Source organism: Triticum dicoccoides, chromosome 3B (genome assembly GCF_002162155.2).
Source record: "Triticum dicoccoides isolate Atlit2015 ecotype Zavitan chromosome 3B, WEW_v2.0, whole genome shotgun sequence".
In the NCBI taxonomy this organism is placed as follows: Eukaryota; Viridiplantae; Streptophyta; class Magnoliopsida; order Poales; family Poaceae; genus Triticum; species Triticum dicoccoides.
The window spans coordinates 848435636-848443236 of record NC_041385.1 but is presented as its reverse complement, the minus strand read 5'-3'; positions in this window follow the sequence as shown (position 1 = coordinate 848443236).

The following is a 7601-nucleotide window of genomic DNA, read 5'->3' as shown; positions in this document are numbered from 1 at the left end:
TTCAATCCACTCGGCGAGGAAATCTGCTATTGCCTGGGACTTAATGGCTTTCTTTGCCTCAAACTTGATATCAAGGGGAAGAAGTTCAATCGCCCATTTAGCCACTCGACCAGTTGCATCTCTGTTGTGCAAAATCTCTGATAGTGGAGCGTCGCTGACGACTGTGATGGAATGATCAGAGAAGTAATGAGCAACCTTCTTTGTGGTCATGTATATTCCATACACAAGCTTCTGATAATGAGGATATCTCTGCTTGGATGGAGTCAAGACTTCAGACAAATAATACACTGGGCGCTGAACTTTGAGAGCTTTTCCTTCTTCTTCCCGCTCGACCGTAAGCACAGTACTGACGACTTGTCCTGTGGCTGCGATATAGAGCAACAGAGGCTCTTTGCTGATTGGAGCAGCAAGCACCGGCTGGGTGGAGAGCAGAGCTTTTAGCTCGGCAAACGCTGCATCAGCTTCTGGAGTCCACTCGAACTTATCTGCCTTCTTCATCAGTCGGTAAAGAGGCAATGCCTTTTCACCGAGTCGTGAGATGAATCGACTTAATGCGGCCAAGCATCGAGTAAGCTTCTGGACATCGTGCACTCGCATAGGGCGTTTCATTCGGAGAATAGTGCCGATCTTCTCTGGATTAGCGTCGATTCCCCATTCGGAAACGAGAAAACCGAGTAACTTGCCACTAGGAACTCCAAATGTGCACTTTGATGGATTGAGCTTGATATCATACCTTCTGAGGTTGGCAAATGTTTCGGCGAGATCAGCGAGCAAGTCGGAACCTTTTCGTGACTTGACAACGATATCATCCATATATGCTTCCATATTCCGACTGATTTGAGTGAGTAGACACTTCTGAATCATTCGCATAAATGTGGCTCCAGCATTCTTGAGGCCGAACGGCATGGTGATATAGCAGAAGCACCCGAATGGAGTGATGAAAGCTGTTTTTACCTCGTCAGGTCCGTACAGACGGATCTGGTGGTATCCGGAATAGGCATCTAGAAAAGATAATCTCTCGCATCCCGCGGTCGAGTCAACAATTTGATCTATGCGAGGGAGAGGAAAATGATCTTTCGGGCAGGCCCGGTTGATGTGCTTGAAATCAATGCACATTCGGAGCGACTTGTCCTTCTTAGGAACCATGACGACATTAGCGAGCCACTCGGAGTGGTATATCTCTCGGATAAATCCTGCCGCCAACAGTCGAGCCACTTCCTCACCAATGGCTTTTCTCTTCTGGATGGCGGACCGCCGAAGATGCTCTTTGACTGGTTTTGCAGATGAGTCGACTCTTAGGGGATGCTTAGCCAGTCCCCTGGGAACACCTGGCATGTTAGCGGGCTTCCATGCAAAAATGTCCCAGTTCTCACGGAGGAACTGGATGAGCGCTTCTTCCTATTTTGGGTCGAGTGTTGTGGAGATGCGGGTCGGAGCTGCATCGGGGTCGGTCGGGTGAATGTGAATAGGCTTCGTCTCACCGGACGACTGAAATGCAGACTCTGTGGCGGGTTTCTTGGATCGCAGCAAGTCACTCGGATCTGCGTTTTGCTTGTATTCCTCGAACTCGACTGCTGTCACCTGGGAATCGGCAATCTTTGAGCCCTTCTGAAAGCACTCTTCTGCCTTTTTCCGATCACCGGTGACAGTGATCACTCCTTTGGGTCCGGGCATCTTCAATTTGAGGTACACGTAACATGGTCGAGCCATGAACCGTGCGTAAGTTGGTCTCCCCAAAATGGCATGATATGCACTCTGAAAATCCACGACCTCAAACGTCAACTTTTCTTTGCGAAAATGTTTCGAATCACCAAACACCACGTCCAAAGCTATTTGGCCGAGTGACTCGGCTTTCTTCCCCAGTATAACTCCATGAAAGCTCATGTTACTAGTGCTCAGTCGGGACATCGGAATGCCCATTCCTTTCAGTGTGTCTGCATACAACAAATTCAGCCTGCTTCCACCGTCCATCAGCACTTTTGTCAGTCGAGTGCCTTCGACAACTGGATCGACCACCAAGGCTTGCCTCCCAGGGGTAGCAATATAAGTCGGGTGATCAGATTGGTCGAATGTGATGGGTATCTGGGACCATTTCAGATAACTTGCTTTTGCTGGGGCAACCATGTTCACCTCTCGGTTAATGACTTTCAATCGACTCTTGCTTTCCACATCTGCAAAGATCATCAGAGTGGAGTTGATATGCGGATATCCTTCCTCACTGTCCTCCTTGTCTTCGGCCTTGTCCGACTCCTTCTCCCTGTCCTTAGACTGTTTTCCCTGAAACTGCTGGATCAGGAGTCGACATTGGCGAGTGGTGTGCTTCGGGTAGATGATATTCCCCTCTTCGTCTTTCTTCGTGTGGATGTGACATGGCATATCCATTACGTCGTTCCCTTCTTTATCCTTTACCTTCTTAGGGTTCCAGGATCCTTTTGGTTTCCCCTTAAACTTTCCCTGAGTCACGGCCAGAGCCTCTCCAGGAGCTGCTGGTTCAGCCTTCCGCTTTTGTTTCCGACTGGTGTTTCCCTTTTCCGACTGGGTCGGCTTGTGCTTGCCGCTTCGGAGTCGGTCTTCTTCTTCGCCGTTGGCGTACTTGGTAGCAATCTCCATCATCCGACTCAAGGTCATGTCACCGGTTCGACCAAATTTCAAACTTAACTCTCTGTTCTTACGTCATCCTTGAAGGCGCAGACTGCCTGGTGATCAGACACATTCTCCACAGTATGGTGCAAAGTGATCCATCTCTGAATATACTCTCTGAGAGTCTCATTGGTCTTCTGCACGCAGACTTGCAACTCTGTCAGTCCAGCTGGTCGCTTGCAAGTTCCTTCAAATGTTCTGATGAACACTCGGGACAGATCTTCTCAAGTGTAAATGCTGCTAGGAGGTAATTGAGTCAACCATGCCCTGGCAGAACCTTCCAGCATGAGGGGCAAATGCTTCATGGCCACCTCGTCGTTTCCACCACCAATCTGAACCGCCACTCGGTAGTCCTCGAGCCAAGTTTCAGGCTTAGACTCACCAGTGAACTTGCTGACTCCTGTTGCCAACCTGAAATTGGGAGGGATAACTGCGGCTCTGATAGCTCTGCTGAAACATTCAGGACCAGAAACATGCACTCGACTGCTTGTGGGCGCATCTCTGTCGAGTCCACCTCGATGGGCTCTGTTCCGGTCGACCAAACCTTGCACGATAATGGACCGCGCGTCGAAGCCTGGTTCTCTGGGGTCGACTGGAACTCTTCGCCCCGCACTGAGCTGACGCCTGTCATCTTGCTGCCGAGGAGTGTAAGACCCACCCCTCGGAGGGGAATTGGGCACTCGACGCCTATCATCTCGGTCGAGTCGGTCACCATATTGGTCTCGCCGATTCTCGCGCCCTTCACGCCGCGGAGGCGATCTGGGGCTGTGAGCCGACTGAACCGTATTCGCAGCGACGGATCGACTGTGAATTCTGTTGCGCGACTGCGACACGGCCAAATTCTAATCTCCTGCTGCCCGGAGCAGATCCCTGATCTGCATCAAGCCTCTGCCAGCTTCCGACTGAGAAGGCTGGATAGACTCTCTATACGGGTCGCAGCTGCTAAATTCTGGATTGGGGTTCGATATACCTGAGTCGGCGGGAAGAGTTGACGTCGACTGTTGTCGGGAACTCGTTGCCGCGCGCGCTCGTCGAGTGCTCGCTGAAGATTCTCCAGTCGAGTGCGTTCGGCCAAGTTGGCCAAACGTGCCTCCTCCAAGGCGCGAGCCTCGGGGGTTTCTCCTGCGATGGGCGTACGCAGGGCATCCACGTTCCTGTGGCGAAGTTCCTCTCTTTGCAGAGAGTCGAGTGGCTCGGGCTGGTACTCTTCGTGATCTCGTGCGGGGTCGCCTCCGTCGCCTGCTCCACCATCACGGGCGAAACCAGGGGGACTGCGGGGCCCGTCGACCATCAGGATTTCCGCCGCTGGATCACTGCTATCGCACTCGGATGCAGTCTCTACGGAGCCAGTCGACAGATCGAACAGGCCGTAGAGAGATTCGTCGGGCTCGATTGCCGCAACATGAGAGGTGGCCGTCTGGCGAGCCACCGCGTGCCTCACCCACCGCTGAAGCCTCGACCGGCCCGTGCGCTTGCGCTGGCGGGAAACCGGGAGGGTGGACGATGGAGGAGTCGACCGATACGGGGTCGACGGTTGCCGCAGCAGAACGCCGCGGACACATGCGCGAAAATGCGTCGCACCGCGGACGGGGAGCGCATCAACGTCGAGTGGAGCCTCCTGGAGCCAGGCGGAGTCGTCAGCGATGAAGGTGAGAGCACCGAGACGGATCTCTCGACCCTCAACCAAAACTCCAGCAGCCACCATCATGAAAGTACTCGGAAGAATCGCAACTTCTCCACAAAATTGCTAAAACACCTGCCCCACGGTGGGCGCCAACTGTCGTGGTTCTAATCCTGACAGTAGAGTGGGGGGTAGGTATGGAGAGGCAAGGTCCTAGCTATGGAGAGGTTGTAAGCACAAGGGATGTACGAGTTCAGGCCCTTCTCGGAAGAAGTAATAGCCCTACGTCTCGGAGCCCGGAGGCGGTCGAGTGGATTATGAGTATATGAGTTACAAGGTGCCGAACCCCTCTACCTGTGGAGGGGGGTGGCTTATATAGAGTGCGCCAGGACCCCAGCCAGCCCACGTAGGAGAGGGTTTAAGGTGAGTTAAGTCCGGGGCGTTACTGGTAACGCCCCACATAAAGTGTCTTTACTATTATAAAGTCTACTTAATTACAGGCCGTTGCAGTGCAGAGTGCCTCTTGACCTTCTGGTGGTCGAGTGAGTCTTCGTGGTCGAGTCCTTCAAGTCATTCGAGTGAGTCCCTCGTTGGTCGACTGGAAAGCGACCTCTTCTAAGGGTGTCCTTGGGCAAGGTACTTAGATCAGGTCCGTGACCCTACCCTAGGTACATGACCCCATCAGCTGTCTCCAACACCATGCACGCGTCTATACGACGGCCGAGTGTCCACCGGGAGTTGTTTTAATATGTTCAACGCCCAGTTTAATGGGGTGTCCCACTTGGGCTCGCCAACGCCTCATACATGGAGTTGCTTTCGGCCGCAATCCTGTGCAGCTCTCTGTGCAAAAGGAACAAGGATCGTTTACACATATGACTAAACGTGCAGTCGAATTGATCAGGAACTAAAATTACCTGCAGTCTCATGAACTCCATCATGACCGGGTCCATCTCGAAAACCTTCTTGACTAGGTACCAACGGTACCGGGCCCTAAGGACGTCATACTCCCGTGGGACGGTGAACTCTGCCAAGGGATCTGGGATGCCCAAACTTTCGCGTTCTGCGTCCTCCTTGGCCCATATGGACCTCTTCCCCGCGTACCCTTTTCTTCCGGGGTGGTGGCGCCCCATGTTCCTCTCTTGAAGCTCCTTCATGTACTTTGACTTATTTTGGCATCTTCGACATCTCAGGCCACCTTGAATAGTTCAAACTGCTCTTCCATGATTGTCGAATTTTCCTTCACAATCTCGGAGTAGGGTCCCTTTTTGTCGATGGCGCGTTTCACTCTTACTTCCCAGGGGGCCAACACGTCGCTACACTTGGTCATGGCGTGTTTTTTTATATTCTTCATTGCCGGGTCTTTCTGTGGATCTTTATATTGTATTTCATCCCGACCCGAGGAACAAGAGTATCTGGTGCAGCAGGGTTAGGAGGGAGTGCTTCATATTTGGCCTCTCCTTTAGTTTATAAACATTGATGGTGGAGCACGCCCATACGTTGCAGCCTATTTGATTGTCGTAGCAGGAGCGCGCTTCCGCAGGCAGTTTTGGCTCAAAATTGCCGTCGTCAACCCCCGTGACCACTAGTCTAGTAGTGAGGAGCTGGTTTGGGCGTCGACATCTCCTCTTAGATTTCGGTTCTATGGCTTTGCTAGTCTCGGTGCCAGTCTCGGCGCCCGTCTCGGTGCCGGTCTCGGTCTCAATGCCAGTCTCGGCACCGGTCTCAATGCCAGTCTCGGATGAGACAGGTGGGCCCAGCAACAACAACTATTGATTGTTGGCAAGGCTCAAATATTCCTGTGCCGCCAGGTAGACATCGTCGCAATCACCAGAACCTTGTCCTTCATTGTTGCCAGCCATGTTTCCTATGATTAAATCTAGTCAATTAATTCTAGACCTAATAAAATGAATAATGACATAAAAAGGCCTATGTTTTGCACGAACATTGATTCCTTCCAAGTGCGGCAAATCCTGGGCATCGATATGTCTTAGTTTGTAGCACAAGTCATCCCAAGATTCACGGAAAATTTTGGCATGACCTTTGCTAAAAAGTTGACAAATCGAACACCTGAAATTTGCCGGAACGGAAATGAATCAACATTTCGGCAAAACATATGCCACTCGGCATCATTCCCTGGAAACAACAAAAGGCCACTTGGGCACAATCGAACCACTTCAATGAAAAGATATAACATGACCACTTCAATGAAAAGATATAATCAACAATAAAAGTCTAGGAAGGGATCATCTTTAAAATAAAATTTGCCTAAATTATTTTCCTTTAAAACTAGTGGTCTTTTCAAAAATCAAAAACCTTTGCAAAATGACCTCACTAAACACTTCTCTGCCTAGGACAGAACCAAAATTATGTTAATCTAGCTATTCCTCTCTCACACACACATTATTTTCTTTAACCCTTCTCTGCCTAGGACAGAGCCCAATTAAATTGCAAAGAAACTCCATTTCTCTAACCCTTCTGACCTAATGCTCTAAAAAAATTTGCTCTAACCTAGCCAACCTATTTAACCTAACTAACCTAATTAACCTAGCTATTTAACCTAGTTAGTTAACCTAGTTTACCTAGATAATTAACCTAATTAAACTAGTTAACCTAGCTAGTTCTCTGTCAAAGCCCTAAATAAAATTTTGCACTAACCTAGATAATTTACCTAATTAAACTAGTTAACCTAACTAGTTCTCTGTCAAAGCCCTAACTAAAATTTTGCACTAACCTAGATAATTAACCTAATTAAACTAGTTAACCTAGCTAGCTAGTTCTCTGTCCAGTGTTTCTGCTATGCATGAGAGAGAGAGGAGGGTGGGGGCTTACAGAGGATGGCTCCGGTGGTGGCCAGGGAGGCAGGGGCATCTCTGGTGACGGCGAAGGAGGCAGTTGTGGCGAGGGAGGCAGCGGCGTCGAGGGTGGCTCCGGTGGAGCCGAGGGCGGCTCCGGTGGCTCTGATGAGGCCGCGCGGCTCTAGTGGCGTTGATGAGGCCATGCGGCTCCGATGGCGTTGGGGGATGCTCCGGTGGCGTCGACGATGCGCGGCTCTGGTGTCTCCGGGGCTGTCGACGTCGGCAGGAGAAGGAGACGAAGTGGGGCGACGACGAATTGGGCAGACGGTGGCGAAGTGGGGCGAGGGATTTGGGGGAGAAGTGGTGGCCGGGGGAAACCGTTTTTAGGTTAAGTCAAACTTAGCGGTGGAGCGTTTTGTAAAAAGGTGCTATAGCTAAGATAACTATAGTGATTTTTAAGAAACGCGCTACTGCTATAGCTATGTATTTTACTTTCCTTTTCTTATTTTCTTTTCTCTCTCTATAGTGGGGTATAGGAAACGCCC